This window comes from Gallinula chloropus (genome assembly GCF_964237585.1).
Source record: "Gallinula chloropus genome assembly, chromosome: 4".
NCBI lineage: Eukaryota > Metazoa > Chordata > Aves > Gruiformes > Rallidae > Gallinula > Gallinula chloropus.
The window spans coordinates 29,515,977-29,543,324 of record NC_140088.1 but is presented as its reverse complement, the minus strand read 5'-3'; the positions used below and the strand labels follow the sequence as shown (position 1 = coordinate 29,543,324).

Sequence of the window (27,348 nt, the reverse complement as noted above, 5' to 3'; positions counted from 1 at the left end):
ACCATGAGGTAAAATAATGATGAAAAATTTTAATTTAAAGAAGGATTTCTCTCTTGGAACATAGGTGAAATAGATTACTCATGCATTCCAGTTATTCTTACTTGTTTTACTACTGGGGTCCCTAGAATAGTCCATGTTCATATTTTTCCCCTGTTATCAGGAACATGAACCATACTCCCTGCTTACCCGATACTGGCATTACCTAATGGGTCATTTAAACAGAAGGCAATACTAAATACTACACTGAAGTATATTTAGCTGTGCATTCAGATACTCACATCCAACCTCTATTCCAGCTTCTACAAAATCCTGGACTCTACCTTTCTTCCTAGATAGCAGGGACATGAATAGCACAATCCAAGCGGTACAACTTAGTACTGAGGAGGTCTACTCTAACTTAGGTAGAAGTCCAGTGCATTGCCAGGGTGATCAAAATACCAGTATAAAGACAATGGGGCATAAACTAAGGTACCTGACAATGTAACCTACAGCATATTTACTTCAGGGTGCTTTAATACCTTAAATGAGAACATCCTCTCAACTAATATGATTTATTTTCAGCAAGGGTCCAATTACAATTAAAAGAAATGAAAGCAGGTAATTCTTTCTTCTTTCTGCTTCACAGATTGAGAAGGACAAACTACTCTGGCTGAGCCTACTTCTAATAGGAACTACTTTTCTTTTTTGATTTTACAAGAAAGTGTTTTACAATCCAGAGAGGATGAGTCATCAGAAAATCCTTGTCTAGTTGCCAAAAACCTGCCCCTCTTCATTATGAACATAAAGATAAAAGCTCTTACAGTACATTAGCTGGCATACGCCTACACAGACAGTACAAATAAATTAATTGTGCCTGGCCTCAAACATCCAAAGAGGTGTAGTAGGAGCTCAGTCCATCTTGTTTCATTAACAAATTAAACTGTAATAGAGGATCAACAGTTCTCTTATGTACATAAGCTTGGCTGTTGTGTAGAATGGTTTTGCAGGTATCATGCTTTCTTACATATGTAAGTTGTTAATTCTTCTCACTTTGACATTAGTTTGCACACACAACATGAATGCCAACAAAAATGGTATATGCAGGAAAAAGAGTTATAAATGTTGGAGTAAGCCTGTTGATCATCTGACAAAACCACTGGTAAACATCATAGATCTTTGTAACCCAAGATAATGATACGTACTAAAAACAGAGCTTTGGGCATGACAGTATTTCACATATGCAGAATTTACAAATTGTTTTGCATCAGACAAGAAAGGCAAGTATAATTGGAAGTGTGAGTTCCCTGTGTCCGGTCTGGTATATTCGGGTTCATTTGAAAACTGCACTACTTGCTGCAACCATCAAGACTATTTCATCAAAACATATACACATGCGTATTTTACAACTCGGCTGATGAGAATGCAGATCAAAAGGAAAGTCACTGTATAAAGGGCTGTACACGGACTGGGGGCCAGAATAACTGGAAATAATCAACACTTACCATCAAACCCCTGCTACACACGAACTGTTTTCTTTCTGGAATGCTCACCATCTTTAGCATGAGAAAGTTATACACAACCAACTTGAAAAACAAGTTTAACTCCACTTAGCCACAAGCTAAGATTACACCCTCAAACACACCTTTCTAAGATTTCTTATGAGAGGTTTGTTTGTGCAATCCAGTTAAGGGCAATTTGTTAAAATTGCTCTGTGATTTTCTTTATCCTTTAACTGCATAATTTAGGCAACCTGCATTTTATAAGTTCAAAGAATTTTTTTTTGTAATTACATATTTCTATCTGGTTTTAACTCCTGAAAAATGAAAAGTTGTGGAGAAAGAAGACAGAAAAAACAAATGGAAGGAGAAGACTTAGATCAGCATATCATAGAAAGCAAGTTCTTAATGAGTACAGAGAGTGAGTTAACATAGAAGGGTTCAAAGTGATCTGCAGTCTGTGTTACGGCTGCTCAACCTTTTTGGCCGTCAGCCCCAGGGGTGGGAAGAGTGACGGCAAAAAGCAAGACACAGACTCCTATGGAAGCTAAACACCACTGATACCCAAAGGCCAGCAGCTTCCATCTGTCCAAAGCTTCCACCATCCCTTCACAGAGAATTCTACCTCCTGCCTTTTGGGCAGGCAGTTGTTAAGATCCCTCCCAAGTGCAGCAAGGCCTTACGATGGCTGTGATGTTCTGGCTAGTACTCAGCCAGGGCTTCCTTCCAGCTTCCTCTCTCGTTAAGTTTTACTTGTATCTTCAAAACCAGGGACAGTATTTTTCTTCTCTTCCTACCTCAGGAAAGCAAGGGGTTGCTATCTGATGTCAGTAGCTATTTTATGGTGTTACACATGTGGACACAGCCTCAGCAGCTTCCAAACAACCTCCAAACTAGGTTTGCAGAGGCCAGTGTTTCTCCTGAGGGGTGGAACGGTGTGACCAGAGTCAGATGCACACTTTAGAGCAGACTGTGGCTCACTACTTCCATTGCACATGTATTTATTTTTTTCCAGAGATCGGTTTTGACAGGCACCGAGGCCAGTGCAGACATACTGGCCTGGACTCGTGACATCACCTGATTAATAAATCCAAGGAAGGTTTGGCAGCTCTGGCTAGAGGCAGCCAGCCTGCAGAAGAACAGCAGCTGCGCATCAGATAACGCAGTGCTAACTCACTGCTCTATGCAGTGCTTCAATCAATAAAAAACCTTCCTTGCAAGCCTGCTGTACTAACCATAGGTTTATATAGCCTCCTCTGTAAGCCCCAAAGGTCCCACCAAAGCATACACCAAACCTTACTGGCCACCACTCAAGCTTTGTCCCACTTCCGCACTCCCAGCTGGAGAAACACATGGGGCAGCAAGGACATTATCATCACAAACCAATACCTGCACCATTGACAGGGAGGTGACAAAGAGCCCTGGGACTACAACACTGCATTTAGTGAGCAGAGGCCATACTTTGCCCCAGCTCTACCAGTAAACAGGTGGGAGTGCTGCTGAGCCCCCTCTGCCATGCCAGGGCACAGACAGGCTCACAGCCTCCAATGAGGCCACTACAGGTCTCTCTTTTTTTCTTACAGTGCCTTGTTATTGTAGTACGATGCAAGTGCTTAATTAGTGCTATGGGTTAATCACTCTGCCTGAAGAGTTTCCCTCTCCTTTAGGAATAAAGGAAGACAGCCCAGCTTCCCGTTATCCAGCTACCAGCATCAGCTCTAATAAAGCACCATCTTTGGCCGAAGTCAACCACAGCCATCACACAGATACGTAATGTCTGATGTGTAACTGTAGATATCCTTTCTTTTATGGGGTTAATACTTGCCCTTGGGGATAATTGTGCAGGACTTTAGATGAGAGATTTCCATAAAAGGCAGTAAGAGTCACACAGCTAAAACCACACATAATTCAAGCTGGTTTACCCCTTTGCATTATTTAAATGTCTCCCTTTAATGTGAATGCATCAATTTAAAGGCACAGTACTGCCAGTTCTCTAGGCAGGCAGCTCTTCTCTGGTGACCAAATGTATCTCTTCAGAATTTAAATTTGCATGCATTTCAAAAATGTGCCTGTTTCTAGGCCTCCTGGCTGTCATTTTCCACTGCTGTCAGGGGACTAGTGGTGTCAGATTTACTGCACCCCTTTACCTGGGGGTCAGGCAGATAGTGCCCACTTTCTGAACCAGATGTGGAGGCTGGAGTCCAAAATACTGGCATTTCAAACCAGTGACTGCTGGCAATCCTCCTGACTCCAAACAAGCAGCTGGCCACTTTGTGAGTGGACCCAGGGAAGAAGGATCCACTAACCACTCCAGCCGTTCCACTCTGCTTTCCTGTTCCCAGACTATCGACCCTAGCTCATGCCTTCTTTGCAAGTGCTTCTGCTAAATCAAAATTTACACCAGTACATGCAGGTAACCAGAAACTTTTCCAAGTTGCTTAAAGCTTGGCCTTCCATTTTAAGATTACTTTCTACCACCTCCCGACCCCCCTCAGTTTATTTCTAGTGCATATTTATATAAAAACCACCAATGAGGTTCAAGTTACAGCAATTAATGAAATTTAGCTACAATAATAGGGAGAGCATCTTTTTTAAAATTATTTTGGTTTTAATGTTAAAAAAATGCAAACAGTAATAGGAGTGAGGTATAAGTATTTTCATTTGATTGCATGCTTCTTTCTCTGACTACATGTATGAACTTGTTTCCTGGTCAAGGGAAATTTTTGGAGGTAGGAAAAAATAGTTCTGCCATCCACTCAGCCCCCAAGTATCTTGTTTTTGTAAGGCACAAAGGTTTTGCTAGTTAGGTTACCTAGGAGTGAAAGTTATGCCTCATAATCCGTAATTCTATTGCCCATTACACACCATCTGGTGACACAGCCAAAGATAATCTGATTTTTGTCTTTGAAAAACATCGCATAGCTCTGTCATACGGTGGATGCAGTATGATAAATTACTTATTTAAATATCGTGCTTCTGTATAATTTGCAAAGCTACAGACACTCTCAGTTAACCTGAGAGCAGTTTTGAGCGGGCTTTTTGTTTATTACTTCTAGTATCTGAGTCCCTAGCTGAGGTTTTTATCTACTTACAGTTAAACCTAAATTGTGCGATTACACAGCTAACATTTGATCTATTCGACCTTTAAGAAGCTGTTACTGGAATTCAACATTTTGTATCTACAGTGGAATAAAGCTGCTTCCTGTCCCAAAAGCAGCAGTGCCTTGTTGCAGTGCCTTTACCAGGAAAAGCCTGATACAATTTAATTATAGACTACTTGTTCAATGTGATGCAGCAGTTCTCAAGTATTTCAAGTTGATTCTGGGAGTCTACCTATAGAGTTCCTTGTAAGATAATGGGACATCAATATATCTGCAGGTTTGCAGCAGATTTGCTTTTGTCACTTTATTTTCAGTCTCCAAAAGTAATCAAAATAGTTAGTGGGTTGCCAAAAGTTGTATCCGCACAACATAAATCAAAAAAGAGAATCAATCATGCTGGGCAAGAAAAAGCTCTTACACAGTGAACCTGATGAAGGAAAATAGGCCATTTGCTGTTGCTCAACTCCTCTTAACAAACCTTCAGTGGCCCTTATGTTCTCCAAGGCCAAACCTTCAAACAACGTCATCACCTTCTGATGCACAAGATACACCCAAAACATTTTCAAGAGGGTTAGAAAGTAGTAAAGTAAGATTTCTGTCATTTGCGGTCAGGTAATTCAAGGAAGATGACATATTTCTAGGAGACTATAATGTATGCATGCATGCATCTGTACCTCTGATCCAATCACATAATCAACATTCAAATTTAGATAGCTATTTTTCCATGCAGATTTACATTATTTTCTTGGAATAATTAACCACTTACAGGGTTTTTTTTTAACGTAAGAAGTGAAGACTTGATTTTAATCAGATTCCTCAGTATCGGTTCTGAATTCAGGCTCCTGTGTCCTTTCACGCTGGCAGTTTTCTTTTCTGGGCAAGCCAAAGCCAAAGCACATCCCTACAATAATCTTATTTAGTGATATACCTGCACCACTCACTGAACGTTTCCACAGTCTCAGGCTTTGTTTGGGGTTAGGGAAGCAGTAGTACTCTAATGAAAGTTTCTTGCAATTTCATGTTGGACAATGGCTCCCCAACTTGCCAGACCCTACATCACAGGTAGACAGGGAGCATTTCCAAAACTTGGTGAGACGGTACACAAGACCCAGGTGCAAGTTCACAGCTGTTCTATTTTGCTGCTCCTCTCTCACATGCACCTGTGGAGTCCTAAAAGCACCAGATCTCATTCACAAAACCTGGAAAGTGTGTCCCATTTCCTCCACCCTGTAAATCTAATTGCCCCATTCTTACTCCTTCTGACCGGGGTGCCCAGCTGCCCATGCCTATCAAGTATGCTTTGCTACTAGAAGGGATTTTAATAAAGTATTTAAATATCAGGCAAGCATTTTCTTCAATGAAGACACGCTATGAACTAGGTAATCATGTTTTCAACTGTGCTGCCTTCCAGAAAAGTGCACAAACTTCCAATAGCAAAGAAATGAGGTCATTTTGGTCAACTGCCAAAATCAGCACATTTCCTCTTTTGGTTCTGGATGCTGCACCTCCACACTCCACGATTTGCGACAAGTTGTGAGAGGGAGGTGCAATCTCTCAGAAAAGGAAATAAAAATTAAACTGGTGGATGTTATTACAAAAAAACCCAAAACAAACAAAAAAACCCCAAAAAACCAAGAGGAAAGAGGGAGGGAAAGGAAAACAAAAGAAAACAATCAGAAAGCATCCTGATGTCTCATGACCTTCTGAAGACATATTTAAATAGAGTCCAGTATAACCTTTCCAAGAAGATGTTGATACCTTATGTTGATATTTCAGAAATGCAAAGCCTCATCTCATTAAAGGAATTCAAAAGGCTTACATGAGGGATGCAGCTTTTGGTTAGAAGGCTGGATTGGAATTTAGCAGATCAGGATTAAACCCTGGTCTTGCCACAAGTTCTTGTAGGGGTTGAGCAAGACTCTTGACTTCCCTTGCCTGAGACCCTATCTTGTGCCTGGTGTTGTGCATTTAAAAACTAAGCTTTCCTGAGCTGGGAATGTGTCTTTACAGTAGAGCAGAGTCTGGAACAGTGGATTTTGGACGCTCATTTGGGCATCTTAATGCTAATGCAGCACAAACCAAAGTGACAGTAGTAATAGTAATAATAATAATAATAATAGTAATTATCTCTCAGTCTTTATTTTGAAGTTAATGTCTGCCAAAAAGTGTTAGGAGAAGTTTCTCATTGTGGCAACTACTATATTTATGTGTGTAATTTAAAATCAGCTCATCTGAATAATTTGCATTTTTTATTAAGATTTCTTTCTCATTTTCCATTGAGAAGCCTTCTTAGATACTGACTCACATTCAGCCTTGTAGGGAGTAGTGCCAAGCATTTGTTTTTCTTATGTCTCCAGTAGTTATTTGACTCCTGCGTTAAACTCAGCAAAGCCAAAACTGAATAGAAGCAATCTTACTTTAATTATTAAATATATTCCAAACTTCACTGTGATTTTTAAAAGATCTGGTGTAATGGAAATGTGCCAGAGAAAACTAAAAAACTGTATGTAATCCTCTCTCCCCACCTCTTCTTTCTTTCAGCCTCTCTCAAAAGGAAGTTAGGTGAACTCAAACCTAGTAGAGCTAGGGTGAAGTTTCATTTCAGGTTTGCTAAGAAAAAAGTTACCAGGGCATCATGCCAAGCCTGCCACTTTTGGGATAAATATGACTTTTTTCAGGGCAGTTTTATGCGGGGCACAGCACGAGGCTCATATACTATGGCAATTCAATTGCAGATTTAGCTATGCAGCAGCTGCCACTGCTTCATTATAAACAACAATTCGCTCTGAAGTTCTCTTAAGAAGTTTACAAAAGGGACAGTGTATTTATCTGATGTCTGTTACACTGGTGCAGAGATACACAGATGGCCTTTGACTCTCACCTTCTGCATCACACCGAGCCAAACCCAGTTGTACAGAAAGCGTTAGACCTTAAATGTGCCTGCTCTTTCTCTGATGACACTCCCCTTGTCTATTTGATGATCAGAGCCAGCTTACTTTCCTTGGGAGGGTCAGATTGGCAGATGAACTATAGTGAGAAGAGGAAACATGTTAAGTATGAAAACATTCTCATAAGCTCTCACAGGAAAAGGATGTAGCTAACAATTAAAGAGAATGCTGCACTTCTCTGCCAAACTTATCAAACGAGATCAAGCATTTCCAAAATCTACATTTATACCAGTTAAATGCTGGTATAGAAGAGGCCTATTCTGAAATACCCTTCCTATATTCCCCCATTCAAACCACCACCGTAAGTCAGGTCTGGAGGTTTCTTTCTGAGGTTAGTGATAGGCAAACTATCACCGCCTCACTTAACTCGGGACATCACCAGAGTGCTGGGCGTTATGAAGTGAACCGTTTCACCACTGTCTGACAAGACCCATGAGTGATCCATCAGGGAACACCTCCAAGAGCCACTCAGGCAAGGCTGTCATAGACCACTTGCAAGCAAGCTTCATTCACCAGATCCTCGCCCGTAGTATTGATGGCCTGGCCTCCTGCCAGGCATAAATAGGGTTTGCTGCACAGTTGGAAGGCTAACTGCCCAAGGTTCATCCTTCTTCCTCCAGGGCTGTTCCCTGCATTTCTTCAGTTTTGCAAAACTGGTGCAGTAAAGCCAGAGAGGTGATAAAAGTATGGTCTGGGCACAGTTTCGAACTGCTTCCCTATGCTAGGTTTCAGCTCTGAGTGTTTTGGCCAAATTTCGTGGGTTTCAGTACCCTTCCAGGGAGCAGTCAGAATGAGCTTTTTAGTTGGTCCATCCCCAGCCCAAACATTATTCCCTGAAACTCACCAGCCAGCAGACACCTTTGCTTGCTGGTTGTGACTCAGTCCTCATTGTGTTCACCTCTGGACACGTCTGCCAAACAGGCAGCACAGGTGATCTTTGCTCTACACAAGTTGCTGGAGAGACACACAGAGGCAACCCTCAGTGTACATTCAGTGTCTACTCAGTGGAGTGAATGCCCAAGTCAAGACCCAAACTCAATTTTACCAGTGCAAAAGAAGAAAGAATGCTGCTGGCAGGTCATTCTCAGAAAGGGATCCAGGGGGGCCTGTAACTTGCCCTGTTCTCCTGGATCTGGAATTCCTGCATGTGCTGAAAGCAGTCTATTAACAGCTCATCATAAAACATGCTCAGAGCTTTTATTTCCTAAATAATGTATATGATTGTTTTGCCTGTTTGATGACTGTTAGTGTACTGGGCAGTCTAAACCACTGTTATTAGTCCTCTTAAGTAAGGATTTTTAAACTGTTTATTTGTTTTTTTTAAAAAAGACAAGTCCTCAGCCAGATTATTTCAAAAAGCTGTGATTGTTCTGTGAGCACCCTTAAATACTAACTTTATATTTCTTCTGGTCTTGGAATACACCAGTTTCGTCATGTTTCTTCAGAGGAGAATTCTCTTTTCTGCAATGACTGAGACTTATGCATTGGTTTCACCACTTAAAAATGGTTCTTTACATACATTTTCATAATAAAGCACTTTATAACTATTACCTAATTATTGCTTACAGCATTAAGTAACAAGGTATTATTACTCCAATTTTACAGAAGGGAACAAATCATGAAATCTGAAATACTTATTCTGCTTTTGCGTAGGCTTTCTCGTATTAATTAATTATGAGACTTAATTACATTCAATCTCACCACTCCAAGCCAATTACGGAAAATTGTGTAAAGCAAAGAAGTAGGGAAATCTCTATCTCAGAGACAATCACTTATACTGACAGCATTTCTCACACAGGTATATAAATTGACTTAGCAAATATTAACTTGCACAACCAAAGCAGTGGTATGGATTTTTCTCCAATTTTTCCCCAACTGCCCCTACACTAGTAATCTGAGCAATGACTGCTTCCCCCAGCTTCCTCACTCAACTCTGCCCCAGAAACCAAATATAAATCTCTGCCCCCTGACTTGTGCCTTAATCACATGATCACCTTTCTTCCCAGAAGCAGTTAAAAAAAATCCCCAGGCACATTAAAATCACCAGATTAGGAGAGCTCTAATCCCATGATTTTAAAAATTGGTTAGTAACAACTGGTATACCCTATATTTATATGTTGAAAAATATTTTTAAGCTTTCTATTTATTTTGGATCTGCAGTGTGGTGGTTCAGCCCAAAGCAGTGGCTGAGCACCACATACCACTCGCTCACTCCTGAAGGAGAAACAGACAGAGCCTCTGAGGGTTGGGGGCTGCAATAAACAGCCAATTACACTCACACCTGGTGATAACACAGAGTACCTACCCCACCTGATGCCCCACACCCAGGACACACTCGGACTGCCCTGGAGGCAGCCAGGGGTGCCCCTCCCCAACCAGCCCCTTTTACGGGGAAGTGATGTCAGGTGGTGTGGAAACAGCCCGGGCTAACTCAGCTCACCTGGGCTGGCTGCTTGGGGAGGTTGACTCTGGCCTGGCCAGAACCAGGACATACAGCAGTTTTATTTACCGAGGTTTAGCTTGCAAGGTAAATCCTCTAAAACATAATTTTAAAAGTTTTTGTTCCACAAAAGTATCTATGAACACTTCTGAACCCTAAATTGAAATGTTAATTCGTGATTTCCCACAGCATTTAGCCACAGGGATTCACACCATCTTTCAGTGCCTTCAACAGCAGCAACATTCCATAGGGAACCACTTCCCCTGTTTCCAAGACATGGCTCTTACAAAGGCAGAGTAAGCCAAGGCAAACTGGCTTTTTTATATTAATGCCACTGATTCTCCCACAAAATGTGCACATGTAAAATCAGAGGAGAAACAAGAGCAACTATCATATCTGGCAGTTTTACTAAAGAGGGTAAATCTACTTGATTAAAATTGGGGAGACACATTGAACTGACAAATATTAATCTGAATTGTGCTTAATTTCTTTACCCTGTTTGCCAGTGAGTGAAGGCTGCTCTAAAAGACTCTTTGTGAATAAAGGTATAAGTGTAAGTGGAAGAGACTCCATTCATTTATGACTTTGACTTCTTTGGCGCCAAGATTTACCCCCAGTCTTCACAGTTATGACATTCTGTGTTCAATCTGGCCTATTCCAGCAGCATATTCAGTCTGTGCTCCTCACAATTATGCCTTGTTTGCATCACACCATAACAAGTGCGCTACAAGAGTTTCACGCACTGGAATCTACTACACAGTCGATTTAAAACGCTCTCCAGTTGTCCAAGTCAGCCTCATGGCACGGCAGCAGAATTAAACACAACAGGATCTGGCAGGCTGCATTCACAGGCCTGCACTGGAAAAAAGGGGGAAAATAAACATTGACATTTTGACTGTTTCTTTCAAGTTTTCCAAATACTCTCAAGTAAAACAGAAATACCTCGCTGAGCCTGGAAAACCAAAGAAGAGTTTGCTAGTGCAGTTAAAACAGGCACCCTTCAAGTACACCTTCCTCATAATTGTGCAAAGCTCTCCCTTTTTAGCCCAGTGATACTTCCCTACTTCAGTTAGTCCAGGGAAGGGCAGCTACAGTGTAAGGCAGGCAGAGATAAGGCATTCAAAAGAATGAGGTACTCAAATCCACACTTGAATTTCCATGCCTAGTGGCAGCTTTACCCCCACCAAGTTAAGTCCTATTTTTTCCTGCTCAGACAAGGGAGATTCTGGCCACCTAAATTTAGGCACAGATGGCCAGGATCTCCCTCTGGAAGCCTTCAGAGGAACACAGCTCTCTCCTCTGAATATATAGAGAACTAGGAATTTTCTTTAATAAGACTGGCTTACCAAGCACCAAAAATTTAACCACAAATCAAGTACCCAGTCCTCTTAATTTGGACCCTCCAAGCGTCAGAACAGACACTTTCCTTGAAGACGCAAACTACAAATTGCAAGTGTAACATTAAGGCACGAACCTACACCTACCACAGTATTGTTAAAACAAGTATCAGCACAAATTCTATGTTAATACAGTGTCATGCATTTTCCATGCTTTTAATACAAACCCCATACCTTCGTGATGATATTTAGTGTCTAGGGCAGCAACACTTCCTACCCAGCACCCATCATCAGTTCAGCAGTTAATTGCATACCACCGACCTTCATAGAACACCATGGAAATTTGATTACTGTACGACTCAATTGCATTTCATACAGCACTGCCCCATAACTATGTCTTATTATTAAAAAAAAATCACCTCCTTACAAAAGGGATAGTTGAGCCAACTGAACTATGTATAATTTGCAAAAATAAAAAACATTTCACAAGGTTTGTAACATACATACAAAAAACTTTGCTGCTTTAATACAAGACAAATGTTACTAAGATTCACATTATAGACGAACACGGAATGGAAAACATTCCCTGAAGTCATAATGGCAGGGTTATGCAGTATGCTATTTAAAAGCTATTCACCAACAATGTCCTTTTCCGTTTAGCCAGAGCCCTATGGTAGAAATTCAACTGAAGAAAGTCAATTAATTGAAATTGTAGTTCTACAGCTGAAGAATTGGATGTGCAAGATGAAGCAGCTGGAGGAAAGGAATACAGTTGCATATACTATTCAGTGCTAGAAGAGAGGGCTAGCAGTCATGGCCTCTGCCTTCTATCTTAAGAGCTACCTCTCCACAAGTTTGCTGCTTTGAGAGGGCTGCATCCTGCTTACATCCTGCCTTACCCTCTTCTCTCATTTTTAAGAAAATGCTACCATTCAGCACATTTCTGCTAATTTCAGGAGTCTCCTTGCTCCTTTCAAAGCCAAAGGGGTCATAAAAAAAACCCCAAACCAAACCATTATTGCATGACTACTCTAATTTCTAATTGGCACTTTCATATAAGAGTTAATGTAAGTCAGGGCAAGAAGACTTTCTCCCGGGATTAACTTGTCACGCCCAGGATTTCAATGCTAGCTTCCAAGTTCCCAGACCAAGCGACCCAGCAGGACGCAGCCATGAATCTCCACGCTCACACATCTGCACCAGCTGCAGACTCCAGAGGAGGAAAGGGACTGGTGAAGCAGGCAGCATGGGATTTTCAGAAGGTGTACATGTGCACCAAGGAGAACCAAGAGCTGCTGTTTTGGTAGTCTGCACTATTCTTGTGCACTCTTGAGTTGCTCTCTTCTTACTGGAGCCATTAGGAGGCAGCCAGCTGGCTGTTGCATGGTGGGGTGAATCATGCATCCTCCAAAGTCAAAATCCAAAGAATATCAAAAGATAACTACAGAGTACGCTGGAGGTAACCACCAAGCTTTCTTGCAAATCAAACAAGTAGGGTATTGCACTTCTTTTCAGATACTGCATCTCCCAGGCACCTTGTTCAATTTTCCACAAGTAATGAAAAAGCTTTCTACCGCAGCAAATTCCCTACATCTCAGGCAATGCATTTAATGTCACTGAAATCCAGTTACAACTGGGTTTACCATATCAATCCAATTTCAAACCTTTTTTGGTTAAAGATTTGTAACCTATATTGCAAACGACACTATTATCTGAGAAACAAAACTCACCAACAGCACTTTGCTTTGAAGAACTGCCTACACTTTGAATGGATGTGTTGAAAGCAACTCAGAGCTGTATGATGGTAGTGGGTTTCTTTTGTGGTCTTTTTAAGGAGTTCATTAACAATTTTCAGTTGATATAAAGGATTTAAATATTGTTCCATTTCTACAGTACAGCAGAGGAAATGTGAAGTGAAACTATCTTCATTGTAATGAAAAAGGGATCTCAATTAAATTAATTTTGCTACCAAAACACATGCACGGAGCATACAAACTAGGGACTAAGAATGTAAAGTGATGCTACAACATAGCATGCATAATTTAAACTCTCCTTTGCTGTAGAAGTCTGGATTACAACTCAGATTGGAGAGCACATACATTACTGAGGTTGCTGAAAAGTTGTGGGCAAGGCTATGATTTGGAGGCAACAACCCTGTTCTGTTTGAAACTATACTCATAATTCCCATTGTTTTTTCCTGACACCTTGGCTTAGATATTCTTGAGGCCTGATCACAGAGCATAATAATATCTAGAGATGCCTGGAATGCTTTGCTATACATCTTTCTGTATAAAGAAGCTAGAAAACCAATGCAGGGATGACAGGCGATTGCCCCTCTCCCAGCCAGGAAAGCTTTTATTGCCATCTCTTCAACACTTTCACTTCTGGCAGAACTCCCCTCTGCCTGCGCAGCCCCTCCAGCTGTCCAAAGTGTCTCCTCCAGACAGTACTGCTGAGCAGGAGGAATGTGGATTAAACAGCATTAGATGTTCTTTCTGTCATTTTGTTTTCAGCAATTTAGAAAATTATTTTTCTTGTTGTGGATATTGTTAAATTGGGTGAGGGAGATACTACAGAAAAAATAAGTACCTTCAAGATGAGAACAGATCCGAAGTTTGACAAAACATGTCTGTTACCATGAATGTGTACACAAACACAGGCACATGCATGCACACACACACTAAGATTAAAGTAGAGTCTTTTGGAGGAGGCTCACAAAAAATATATAAACATGTTCAACAGGAAGAGTCTGTTTAATGCAGTATTTAAGCAAGGCTCTGCCATTTGTGTAGATCACTCACAGCAACAGCAATTTGGGAAGTTCTCCCATAAATCATGCTATATTTTGTATAAAACAACACATTCCTTGCAGATCACAGTGCCCTTCTCATGCTGTTAATAAGATAATCTGTTACATGAGGCTTACAAATCCATTTAAATTGATTTTAATTAATGAATCAATCACTAGCTACTGACGACCTGGTCTACAGGCAGCAAGCAATTCAAAGCCCCAGGTCTCTAATCTCAAACCAAAATCCACATTATAGCAAAAGGACATCTCTCTGATCGATAGTAAAACAAAGATGTTCAGTTCATACACATTTAAAGTGTGTGAACTTGATCAAAATGTATCTCCAGATCTTACACATTACAATTCTCATATTCAGGACTATTCAACTAGGAAAACAATATTAGATCATTTACATCTCTTTGCAAGTGAAAGAAATTAGATCAAACACAACTATAACCTGCTTCTAAATTTTTAGAGGCTTATTTCACTTGAACATTTTGTTTCTTTGTTCTTAAACAATCAATTGTTTAACATTAATTAACAGAAAATTGCACTTTATGTGGTCACAAACATGAACAATGCCTTTTATATATGCTTTGGCCCTGTGAAAATTCAGTAGTCTCTGCCACTGAAGTGCTTAATTTTTTCCTTAAACAGAAAATAAGAAAGAAAAAATTCTGTTCCAAAAGCAGCATGCAGAAGCAGCGCGAAGAACATCCTTATTATTTCAGTAAGTTAATTATTGTAATTATTGTTATTACAAGAAGTTAATTACAATGCAGTAAGTTAAATCCACAATAGGTGGTGTGATGCTGAACACTGCAATCCCTTAAGCATCAGCATCTGGCTCCCCATAGCAGAGGGGACACACCTGAGGGAGGCTTCTTATCCTGTGTACACAAACAGCTGGTGCTGTAGCACAGCATCTGTGAATAAAGCACCACTTAAACTAGACAAGAGAAAGGAAGAAATGATGCATTCCTCCCCGGGAGCCTCTTTCTTTCAAAGGCCGCTCCTTTTTCTTAAATGTGACAGAGAAGGAAGGGTGAGACAAGCCAGCTCCCCTCCAAGACAGTCTAGCTGTTTACAGAGATAGCTACACTGGGCTAAGCCCAGCGATGCTCTGCGCTGCACATGTTTGATGGCACAAGATCTCTGCTTGCCTGATGCAGACTCCTCTCTAGAAGCAGAGCAGCAGGTACCTGGGGAAACTTAGTATACACAACTGAGATCTTTACAAACTTCCTGTACCAGAGGAGTTGGTGCTGCAAGAATTGCAGTTATGGACCAGTTACTATGTTTACATTTTTCAAAATACTATCTGCACCTTCATGACTCAATAGCATCCCATTACGTATGCTATGAGAAATCCTGACCTCCCCCTCAATCAACAAAGCAGCCTGGCTTGGGTGCCTGCTGCTGGATCCAAAGTCCCAGCAACCCACCTTAGGCAAAAACACATCTAGTGGCCTGTCCCTGGATGGATCTACCAAGCCCTACTGTGGGGAAAAAAAGAGTAGTTGCCATGGGCCATCGGAAAAGCACCCACAAAAACTGTACTGACACAAACCTGTCAACCAGGAGAGAAGAATATCATCCTCTCCCTCAAGCACAACCTCAACCCTAACTCAAAACAGTCCTTCAAAGGCTCTGTTGTAATTGTCAGAGCAAGGGATTGACCCTCTCTGGGTTTCTCCCATGAGCATGGAGCTCCACAGGCAGAGGGAGGAGGTGGGAAAAGTCTCTAATATGGATATGGGTCTCCACATGAAAAGGATCTCAGCACTCACCTTGCCTTCAAGGTGGTCTGTGTTCCCTCCTCTTCCCCAACCCGATCCTCTTTGGTTACTGCCTGACAAACACAGGACTCAAGCAGCACCATGCTGGATGCCAGCAGGGAACGACAGACATTTGGCACCAAGACTCCTGAAGAGGCCATCAGTCACACTGAAGTCAAGTTACAAACACTGAACTCTAACAGGTAAGAAAAAAATCCAACTTGCTTTATTAAAGTGATTTCACATCTTATCCAATGCAAAAGATGTTGTTGCCTAACATGCAATAACCATTCTGCCAGTTTAAATGAAGAGCTGCACATATAGTTTAACCAATGCTGTCAAAACTAGCTCTGAAATGCAGTGCCTCACTAATTTATTGCTCTCAATTCTTGTGTTCTTCACAGTTTGTTATGAAAAAAATGACTGTTTGGAGGAAAGAACAAAAAGAATAATTAAAGAAGGTAGGTTTGCCTTTTATGTGCTGCTAATTAGTTAACTAAATGATAAGCAGAAGATACCAAGCTATCTTTCATAATACTTAAGAAGAACATAAAAGCTTTAATACTTTCCAGCTGTAAACACATTAAGATCAACATTGTACCAAACCTGAATCAGTCCCAGTTAGTCCAAAAATAATGCACCCTCTTGCAAGATGCAGTAGTGTGCAGGCACTCCATATTTAAAGAGACAGATTCTGTAGCCAACAATGATCCACTGACAGAGACAATCAATGTGTCCTTGATTATGAGGAGGCAAACAGTTTTCACTACAAAAAAGGAGACTGAAAAACAAATCATGTGTTTTTATTTTACAAGTTCCAAGTTTGGGTTGGGTTTTTTTCAAGCCCTTTTGGAGCACTGAAACAGAATAAAAATAGTTGTTGCACAAGCATAAAACAAAGTAACTGCTAAATAAACATTTTAAATTTACTCCTATGTGTTTAGTTCTCATTCCCATTACTCTTCAGGGGTTGGATGATATCACTAAAATATCTTCCTGTTTTCTGGTAAACTGATTAGATGGGCTTTGTCCAAGAATTGTGCCATAATGTGTTCCCTCTATTTCATATTCAGAATATCACTGCTGGAAAATGTACTGCAGCACAAAATGTAGTATATGCCAATATATCCTGACATTCAAATCAAGACCACAAATTATAAACAGTTTCAGCAAATTGACTCGAGTGCCTTTGTTCCTCAGACATACATCTTCCTATTGCTTACAAAAGCAGCATATACTAACCACTAACACTGCTATAGCCAGTACTGGGAAAGGAAGTTATTGAAGCCTGGATTTCCTGCTTTCAGTCGTAGCCAAGAACTGTGAGGCTTGTAGTGGTTTCAGGAACTGACTCATCTAATGATTCATGGATAAGATACTGGGTTTAATATATTTCTGATCATAAGACTCAAACTTCAGAAACAGTGATGCTTAATTTTTGTTTTAAAGTAAAAAAAAAACCCCATAAATCAAGAAAACAAATAATGTCATGGGACACACACTGGCTAATAATTATAAATGTGTTTTACAGTGCACTCTGTGTTAAAAAAATAGCATGTTAAGTTTCCTGGAAGTTCATTTAAAGAGAATGTTGACAATGAATTCACAATCCAGTGTCAAAAACCCGAGTACTTTTGTTGCAATCCTGACAGAGCTGAACTGCAAGCCGAGGACAGGTGGGATATCAATTGCATTTTTAGATATACCCCTAGGCTTGCCTATATCCCTTGCTACATATTAATCAATGAATCCTAGAGCTGCTATTGTTAATGCACGTGGTGTGTATAAAAAGCATCATCAAAAGATCAGCTGCTAACAACTCATTTGGGTGTTTGAAACAACAAGAAAGTTTTGTTTCGGGGTGACTGGATCTGCAGAGGTCAATCATAAAGCAATGACTAACATGGATCTCAAGCGCTCACAAACACATGCATTTTGTGCTAATTCAGAATTCCAGACCAGCCATTTTTGCACATTTAGTTCTTCCAGAGGGAAATATGCCCTCCAGTGCATCAAAATGCTTTTTTGCCCACAACACAAACCTCATCAGTATGCTGTAACTTGAACTGACAGGCTCTTGCACCTAAAAAATAGCTTGAGATAGAAGCTTAATTCTGTGAGGCTCATGTATGGAAAAGTACTGGTTTACCTTTTAATTTTTGAACTGCATAGTGCAGCTACTCAGACACTGTGTACAGTGTTGGGGAGCAGAGATGTTAGCATTTCTGTATTTCACCATGTGTACAACTAGCACAAAAAAATCCCCAAAATGCATGTTGCTTGGAGAACAGGGGTGGGGGGTGGGAGAAGGAAAGAAAGAAGAAAAACCCAGCAGTTAAAACAGTTGACAAGAAAAGGCCAAAGTGCGCTCAGTGGCTGGCAGTCATTTTATGGCTATAGTCCTACAGCAGATTTACTTAGATGACGTCAGTGGCTCCAATCCAGCTTTTCTTTGGTAGCATTTACCACTTGCCTCTTGAAGCCTCCACTATGCTACAGAGCAGTAGACCATAATCAAAATTCCCTTTGTGAAATAGAGTTTACCTCAGGGCACAGAGGCATTGCTAGCTGAATTGCAGGCTCTTCACCCTGTACTGCATGCCCAGAAATAAATAACCTACAATTCTGTACTTTCCTTAATACAGAAGAACCATTAAAAGCAGCCTGCTACCTAAAAAAGGGTTCTTTAATTTGTTTCCAAAATCTCAGAGGCCAGAATATTAGTTAATTTTCCAAGCAACTAAGAATTATGATAATTCTACTATGCTTTGGACTTCTTTGTATTTTTTTTAGATATTTTGGAAGATAAAAGTTATTTATGGGTCATTGTTTCACCAAGAAAAAACATCACTAATGCCAGAGGCTAAAGCGAATTGGTATAGGAAACTGCATATTTTAAAATCGTCTTTGAAATGTGCCCATTCAACTGCTTACATACAATTGCTCAGTAAGCATATAGTAAATATGCCAAGAAGCAGAGTAAGAAAGCATTATGCATAAATGATAGTCAATTTAAAGAATAAAAAGCACATTATTAGGAGCTATGGATTCCCTATTACAAAACAATGACTGGAACCAACAAAATATTAGTAAAGCCAAGTGAAGCAGATACCAAATCAACTAAAACTTCACAGACTCCGAAGTTTAATCAAAAAAAACCCCAAAACAACAACCCACAACCATACAAAAGATGCATCTTATTGTGCTAGATAAACATAGATTTGTTATGTTTTAATGGTCCCGTCAACCCAAAGACACCCATACTCATTACTTGTGATAACTGGATACATTAGTGGACTGAAAGTTGCCTCTTGCTATTAAGCATTTAAAAATTACTTATAAGGAAGATGCACACAGGACTTAGAGAACTGGAAGTCTCACTGTCTCTCCTTCCCCTTGCGATGAGAGATAACAAGTCCAATCTGCAATAATCTTGAAGACAAAAAATGCTGTTATCACCCAACTGCATCTGAGTCACACCATGGACCTGAACTCTAAATCTGAATTTAAAACAGAATTAAAGTTTGAGGTGATCCCAAAAACAGTTCTGAGAGGACATGCTAACATTGCACATCCCTGCAGAGAAACTAAAAGTTTATGCTAACAGCCTTAGACACCAAGCCACGTGCAGGAAGCCTTTCTCATTTTCTGCAGGTATCCGTGTCAACTCAGGCACAGCGGTGAGATGGGACCATCACGTGTCATTTCACTGCCCACCTGGTTGGCCTCTAAGTGCTCTGCCAGCTCCTGCAGCATTCCATGCAGTTCATCCGGGTGGACTTCAGTGGGCCACTGAACAGCCAGTGTTCCAGGCCACCATGTTACTCTGTTTCAAAGAAAGAGAAGAAAAACTTTCTTCTCTTTGACCTCCTTTCATTGCTAAAAAGCTGGTGTCAGCAAACAGATTTAGAAGATGATGGTAGCATTCTTTGAGAATCTCATTCTTTTAATGGTCATTAAGGATCCTGGACATGAAAGGCGTTGTACAAGCACAAGCAGTCCTTTCTTTCCAATAGCCAGTGCAAGGAAGGAGTAGAAGCAACATGGTGACTGGGACACCCAAAGAGACCCAACGGGGTCTCTTTCTGCTGCCCATGCACAGTACAGATATGCCAGTACAGACAGAAAAAGGAAGGAAATAAAAAGCCACCATAGTCAAAAGCAAGGAGCCCCAAATCAAACACTGCAAGACAGCAAGTAAGAGCATACACAAAGAAAGAGGAGGGTCCATGCCAGAAGGAGCCTGTAGGGCAGAAGACACAGAGGAATGTGCTGCAAGGTCAGAGAGCAATGCAGACAGATCCAACCCTAAGGACATCACTGCAACACTGAATGGAAGACTGTATTTATGTTTGAGACTTTTCCGAAACAAAGTAATTATGGCCAAAGGAAGGCTGGGGTAGAGGAAAGATAAGGGAACATCCATTGAATCTTCAAGTCTTCTACAAGGCTTTCAGCTGAACATGGAAAAAGCAGAAATAAGTAAAAAAAAAATCTCTGAAGATCATCTGAGAGCAGATATAGGCACACAAATATTTTCAAAGGCTAATTTTTTTGAGAGAATAAAGGTAACATCAGTAATGTGAAAAATGAAACTGTTTACAGAGTTTTGTGTTTTATTTAAACTGCAAACCACCTTTAGGACATAAAGTGTGGATTCATGGTAGTGGTGGTTGATTAAATATGGACAAAATTTCTTTTCTCCTATTAATTAATTATCTATTTTAATTGAGATACAGATAACAGAGGCTTTAATCCACTAAACCTCTATGATTTTACCTTCTCTCCTAAAGTGTGTTCTGACATTTTCTCCCCTCAAAACCAAAATGTCATTCCTGAATTATAATCTCCCAACAGAAAGATAACCATGTAAAAAAAACATGCCAGCTAATTCCAAAAATAAGCACCATTGTTCAGGGCACCATGAGGTGAATGAATGGAGAGATTCCACCAAGGGAATAACTGTGATGTCTATAATGTTAAGGAATAATTTGGCACCAAAAATACCCAAGGCCATACTGGTTGGTGATTCAAATGTGAAGCATATCAAAACGCTACTGATAAGCTAAATTAACAGATAGCTTATCTGAAGCATATACTAGCCATATGGTGCCACAACTTCTGTTGCCTGTTGCTGGCATAACAATAGGCTACTGCAGTCTCAGACTGGAAGCACTATTTGACAAACTGTCAACAGCATTTTTATTTTTTTACAGAGCTCTAGGGCAATGGCACACTCGCCTATTTGCATTTTTTTTTAAACAGGTGAACAAAGAGTAAACCAGATGTCAACTTTAGAAATCGAGCTGTCTGGATCAGGAGATTTAACAGAGGCAGGCATACTGCTACAGCTCAAATCTAGACAATGAGCTTTTCTAAAAACACTCTGGCCTAGGGGAGTGGCTATTTAAAACACTTGGCTTCTTTTATTTCAGCACTATGGAAGTGAATTCTGCTCTTAAGTGCCAGCTCAAATGAAGTCATTTTGTTTCACTGGGGCTTTCTTTGCATTTTAGAAATGTAGCACGTAAAATAAAGGAAAAGACAAGTATATATATATATATATAAAAAAAAAAGTCTTTTTCAGATAGAAGCTGGGTAAAACGGGCTTGGGGGGCCGGGGGAAGTGGTGTGTAGAAACTAAAAATTTGATTCCCATACAAAAAAAAAAAAAATCTGTGAAAGGATGATTTGAGTACAAGTTAAATGAAATTTATTTTCCTCTCATTTAAAAAAACAAAACAACCCAAAAAACCCCACAAAAACAAACAACCAAACAACCGACCACTTTGGAAAGCTTTAGAAAGACCTGGTATTTACAACCCCCTCAAGCTCCATGAAGACAAGGTGTGAATACTGACAGATAAGTAAGATTTACAATGGGACTTTAATGTGTTACAGAAACACAATCAGTTAATACCAAAAAAATGATGGAAGTTGTCTTCTTGCTTTATTTAGGAAAATGAAATCTTTGTTACTTCCATACTATTTGAGGAAAATTCTTTTAACAAATGCTGAATAATCCACTCATTTCAAAAAGTGACAAAATAAAAACTACCGTCAATCAATATATAGTAGAACTGTCTATGGTATTCAATTATGAAAACGTGTTTTTAGTTGTGTTCTGTGGGAGTGTGAAAGACATAATGAGAAAAATAGATAACTTTCTGTTCTAATAATCTGTTCTGCTTTGATAGGCAGTTATGGGAACACATTTATTTTCTGACTTATACCCAAGCTAAGTACGTAGCATTTTTAGATTATCTTTTCAAATTGTTCTTGAACATTCTCAGTTAAAAAAAAAAAACCTCCTTTCATGTTAAGTTGAGATTGCACTTGAACTCTTTCCAAAAGCCAGAGCTGTACTGAATTATGATAATTAGAAAGCTGTGCGCATAAAAGGCAGCACAGTTGATGCATTTAAAAAAGTTCATGCCAGAGAATATAAGTTCAATATGTTCTCACATAATTAACATTTCCCATCATTAGCAGCAGTTTTCAGTTCATGTATCTGTAAAAACAACAGCACTCGTCATTGTTTTAGATTCCCAGACAATAGCATTTTAATAGTTTTACACATAATCCTAAACTTTCCTCCCCTTCCTGCCCCAAGCACTCTGAGATTTCACGTTCTACCTTCCGACCTGCTAGCAAACAAGCTTGTGTTTTGTGCTCATGTGCTTCTGCTGCCACACAGGCTCTCTCTGACCCGAAAGTTTAGTGAAGAGCTAAAAGAGCCAGAAATCTAAGAGGGCCATTTGGAAAGGTACAACAGGATGCAGAGGGAGTAATCACGTTGTGTTGTCAATGACTAGAAGACAAAGAACAAAAAGTTGTAGGTGATATCTTCAACTGGACAGGAGCCAAACATAAGTGGGTTGCCTCTGAGGAACCCAGACACAAGCTGGAGGGACTAGGAAATGGGGTTGCAACCCTGAACCAACCAGGTGAGCATCTATAAACCTATAAACTCTTTACACGCCGTGGATTTTCATCACGTTCTTGAGGTATGTACAAAAATTTGTCAAAAACAAAGGGGATGTAGCACATGACGGGTTATTCTTTGAGACATTCATAGACTTCCTGTGTAGAATCTCTTAAATTAGTCCTTAGGAGCCAAATTTTGACACAGGCTCATAGCCTTCTTTCTCTTCCCTCCACTTCTTCAATCCCTGTATTTTAAAATTAGTATAATTCTGGTGGAACTTTAATAACCCGATATAGTATCAGACTGCTGAATCTGCATAAACACAGAAAAAGAGCTTCACCAATAACAAGATAAAACTCACAAGGACTGCAGTGGGATCACGTTTTCATACAAAACCAAGAAAGGTTTGGAGTTTTAAATTAGAAAACTCCTGGCTGAATTTTATGTGACAAATCTGAGCAGCAGATTTGAAGTTGGTGCCTCAAAGGATTGAAGTCTGCAACTTTTCACTCTCTTATGTTTTGGAAATGAGCAATCATTAAAACCAAACACAAAATTATTCCAGGAAATATTATTCCATCCTTGTTCCACTTGCAAAAGTCAAAAGGAGTTTTGTGCAAGAACAGAGAGCAAGATATGGTCATAAAGTGGGAATTTATTGCAGAGATTTTTCTTCTAAAAATGTGTCTTCAGTGTGGCTTAGAGTCAGTTGGCTTTACAATAAATAATGCCATTAATCCGTTCATATATCACAGCATACAATTTAAATTATACACTACTTGCATAAACTGCCACAAAACCTCAAACAGCCGTTGCTTTCAGGGAGATGATTTACCTCTCGCAGGGTCTAAAATTCTGTTGAGACTCACTTAAATTATTTTTTTAATAGTAAATGGCTGTAGTTTAGGAATATAAAACATTCCTACTTGAGGCAAGCCCTAATGGCAAAGTGCTGCATGGTGACAAAACAGTAATTGAACCTCAAATCCCAGAAATAAGTAACTACTATTTCTCTCATGCAAAAGTAGGTCCCTCTGATGAACCGGGGATTTCAAAATTATGTTTAAAGGGCCAATTTGCACCCTCATTACAGACAATGTAATAGAGTAACAGGCCACATGAAATCAGTGGAATTAACCTGAATTTAGATCCGTTCTTTAAAAAGTCAGCCCTCACCTCACATTTGCACACACCGTGAATAAGAGCAGAAATGGAACGAGCAACCAACTTTTAACAGAAATTTGCCTGCAAGTTTAAGAGAGATTGTAAGCAAAGCAGAGCATAAGCCCTGTACAAAAATTTGAAAAAGCATGTGTGCCAAATCCAATACTTTTTAATCAAAGATACACGATAGCACCCATGTCCTTCTTTAGACATCAAATATCATACTAACCGTGTACATAAAGCATATGCTGTAAATATCTTAGTATTTGATCCAGTGAATGTTTGCTCCTATGAGTCATCACAGTCACTTTAACCTGAGTAACACTTGGATCTAGCAAACCTTTTCTTCTTAGATAAATGGAAACACTTCAGAAAGACAGTTTTTAAACCACCTCTGGAAACACACAGCATTAATACTAACACCACGAATAAATACCAGATAAAAAGTGATGTACGTGTGTATTTGTAGGGGCAGAAACCCTGCGTTCCAAGCGTAACATTTGGAGGTAACCTTCTCACAAACACAGGCACGCAGAACCGTACACAAAATCTTTGTGTTTTGGAAACAGTCTGAGGCACCTTCCAGTAAAATCAGATTACTTCTACTGAAATTGTTCCAACACTGTAGCCATCCTACTTTATAGACTGAAAACTGACAGCTGTATCATAACACACAATTACATATTTTTTTACCTTTCACTTTTCACTAAGTGAAAGACACCACAATTTGTCTCTAGCTCCACAAGTCTTTCTTACACTTTTGCCTGTAGTAATCTTTCAAGTTTGCTTACAAGTACGATCTACAAAGGTACCTTAGAAAGAAAGAAGGAAGAAAGCTTTTTTCCTCTGCATGTGACTTCCCTGAGCTCAAGTTTTTCAGGCATGGACAAAGAAAGCCTGAAAACCACTTTAACAATATCCAAAACCACTACAGTGTCCAGCAACAACAACAACAAAAAAACCCAGTAGTTATAAATTATACCAAGCATGTTACACACATGCTCACACATCTCCACACATTAGGATACACTATCATTTCTCAGCTGGAAACTCATGGCAGATCTAGTTTATAATTAAGTTTCTGTTGTTCTTTTTTAGCTGTTTAATTAAAACTCCTTTAAGCAGAGGCTGTCTTTATTAAGACTCCTGTCAAATCAAAATTTTTTCTCTGCTTCACCGCTCGCATACACCCCACTCAGCACCAACTAAGAAACTGTACAGCATATAAAATCATAATTTGAATCTCAAGAGCTGTTGTTACTCTCTCCTGGGTGCAAAGGCTAATAATATTTACTTCACCAAAGCTGTGTATGTAAAATCAATGTTCAAAATACACCTAACACGTTTGGCAATAAAGTACTTTCCAAAACTATTTCTAGATTACCAGGAAGAATAATTAAAATAAATCCTTTGTAATCAAAATTTCTGCTTGGTCAGCTAATGCAGCAAACAAAATGCAGAATTATCCCTATGGTATAGAAAATGCCTTATAACCTAATTAAAAATCAGTGCAGTGTGAAGAGACACGTTCTACCATGGAGCTGAAAAACACATACACCTCAAAAAAACTTTACCCTTAATGGAAATAATTTCAAAAAGTTAATTTTAAAAATTCACACGTTCACAATACAACCCAAATAGAAATTCTCCAATTTTGTGTTTTAAGAACATTGACTGTATTAATCCCTGTATTTCTATTCCCAGATAAAGCGGGCATACATGTGTGTCTGTACATGTATGTGTATATATACACCCACACACATATATACAAACAAACATGCAAGCTTCCTTTCCATCCCCAGAAGTAATTTAATATACCGGTCTATGTCATTTTTGATAGCATCATCTAACCATCAGTACAATCTAATATCCCTGTAATGGTATTCCCCAACTATTTATAGAGACAGAATACATCACACATAGAGACATGCTTTCCCAATCTACAGTAATAAGAAGAATCCTACATAATTTAAAATTAAGTCCTAATATAACTGTAATCATTTTTGTTTTCATATTCAATTGCAGATAGCACTTAGTTATTTACATGAATTTTCCTGCAAGAGGCATTCCCACAGAGATTTCCATATTAGATGTACTGCATAATAACTGAATGTTCAGTTAGAGAAAACTGTATTTTATCAGTACAGCTCCAAACTTTGCCATTATCTGGGTTTGATATCTCGGTAAAACCGCTAACTGGCAATATTGCGTTTCTAAACTTTATCAGCAGTGAAGAAAAGCAAATATGCTTCTGTTAGACGGGACTACAGACGTACAGGCGCCTTTTTTTTCCCCGTGGTTGTGCCATTTCAGCTTACATTTCTTATATATACTGTTTCACGTCAGAAGATGCCAGTACAACCTGATGTTTCTTGGCCTTCCTTTCCCAGAGCGTGTTCAACCACGAACAGTTAAAAAATATTGGGAGCCATTTACATTCAGAAAGCGTAGAGCAGAACTGCTCCCTAACTTTCCAGCACTTCTGGAGGTCACTTTTCATTTCTTCATATCAAAGGCAGGCGCTTGTTTCTAATAAGTTAACAACTCTCCTGAGAAACATGGGTGGCTGCTATTTCATTGTTTCATAAATATTTTTATACTGTAACACCATTCAACTTGAAACAGATTTCAAGAGGAGAAAAAAAATCACGACTAGGATTACGTTCAACAGTTAGGAGCGCAAACTTTCTTACTTGGTAAAAAGAGAGATTTCCCTCCCCCCAGCCTCCCCCGGCTTTATTTCTCCTCCTTGTTTGCACTTCGCTGTTTGGAGGGGGCCGCTTTGTTTTAATGTTGTTACAAAAGCCGCACTGTATAACTTTTTCCCTCCCCCTCAGAAGTGTACTTCCTTTGAAAACGCTCCTTCTGTGAACAAAGGCTGCCACCGGCCCTCCGCATCAGCACTGTGGACATCTGTAGAATAGATCTCTTTAAAACATTACGGAGGAATAATTAAGAAAAAAAAAACCAAAAAAAAAAAATCCCCCCCAAAAAACCACCCTATGGTTCCTACCGAAAGGAAGAAGTTTTCCAGGGACAATCTCCTCGGTGTTGTTGTAACTGCGACTTTGTCTTTTTTGGATACAATGTTTCTGCTGACTCCCGAAAATTTTCCACTTGAATGTGCAATTAACCAGCAGCAGCGGCAGCAGCAGCTCTGGAGAAGGAGAAGAAGCAGCGAAAAAGGACATTCCTTCTTTCATCTTTTACAGGAAAACAAAAAGGGGACGGAAAGCAAAACTCGGGGCAGGGCAGCGAGCAGAGCTCCGAGCCAGGCCGGGCCGCTCGGCAGCCCGCACCGCCGGGGGATTGCTCCTGAGGGCTGCGAGCGTCTGCGGCGAGCCCGGGGCTGCTCCTAACTTCTTGCTTCCCCGTGGAAAAAAATG

The 27,348-nt window shown here is 39.8% G+C and overlaps 1 protein-coding gene across 1 annotated transcript in view; it reads right to left on the bottom strand.

Annotated features, from left to right (window-relative positions):
• Positions 1 to 27,063, bottom strand: part of TEAD1 (TEA domain transcription factor 1) — a 152,578-nt gene extending 125,515 nt beyond the window's left edge. Inside the window, exon 1 of the mRNA XM_084264048.1 lies at positions 26,976 to 27,063. The gene's annotated coding sequence lies outside the window, so the exon portion shown is untranslated. The remainder of the gene's footprint in view (positions 1 to 26,975) is intronic.
• Positions 27,064 to 27,348: the final 285 nt, after the last annotated feature.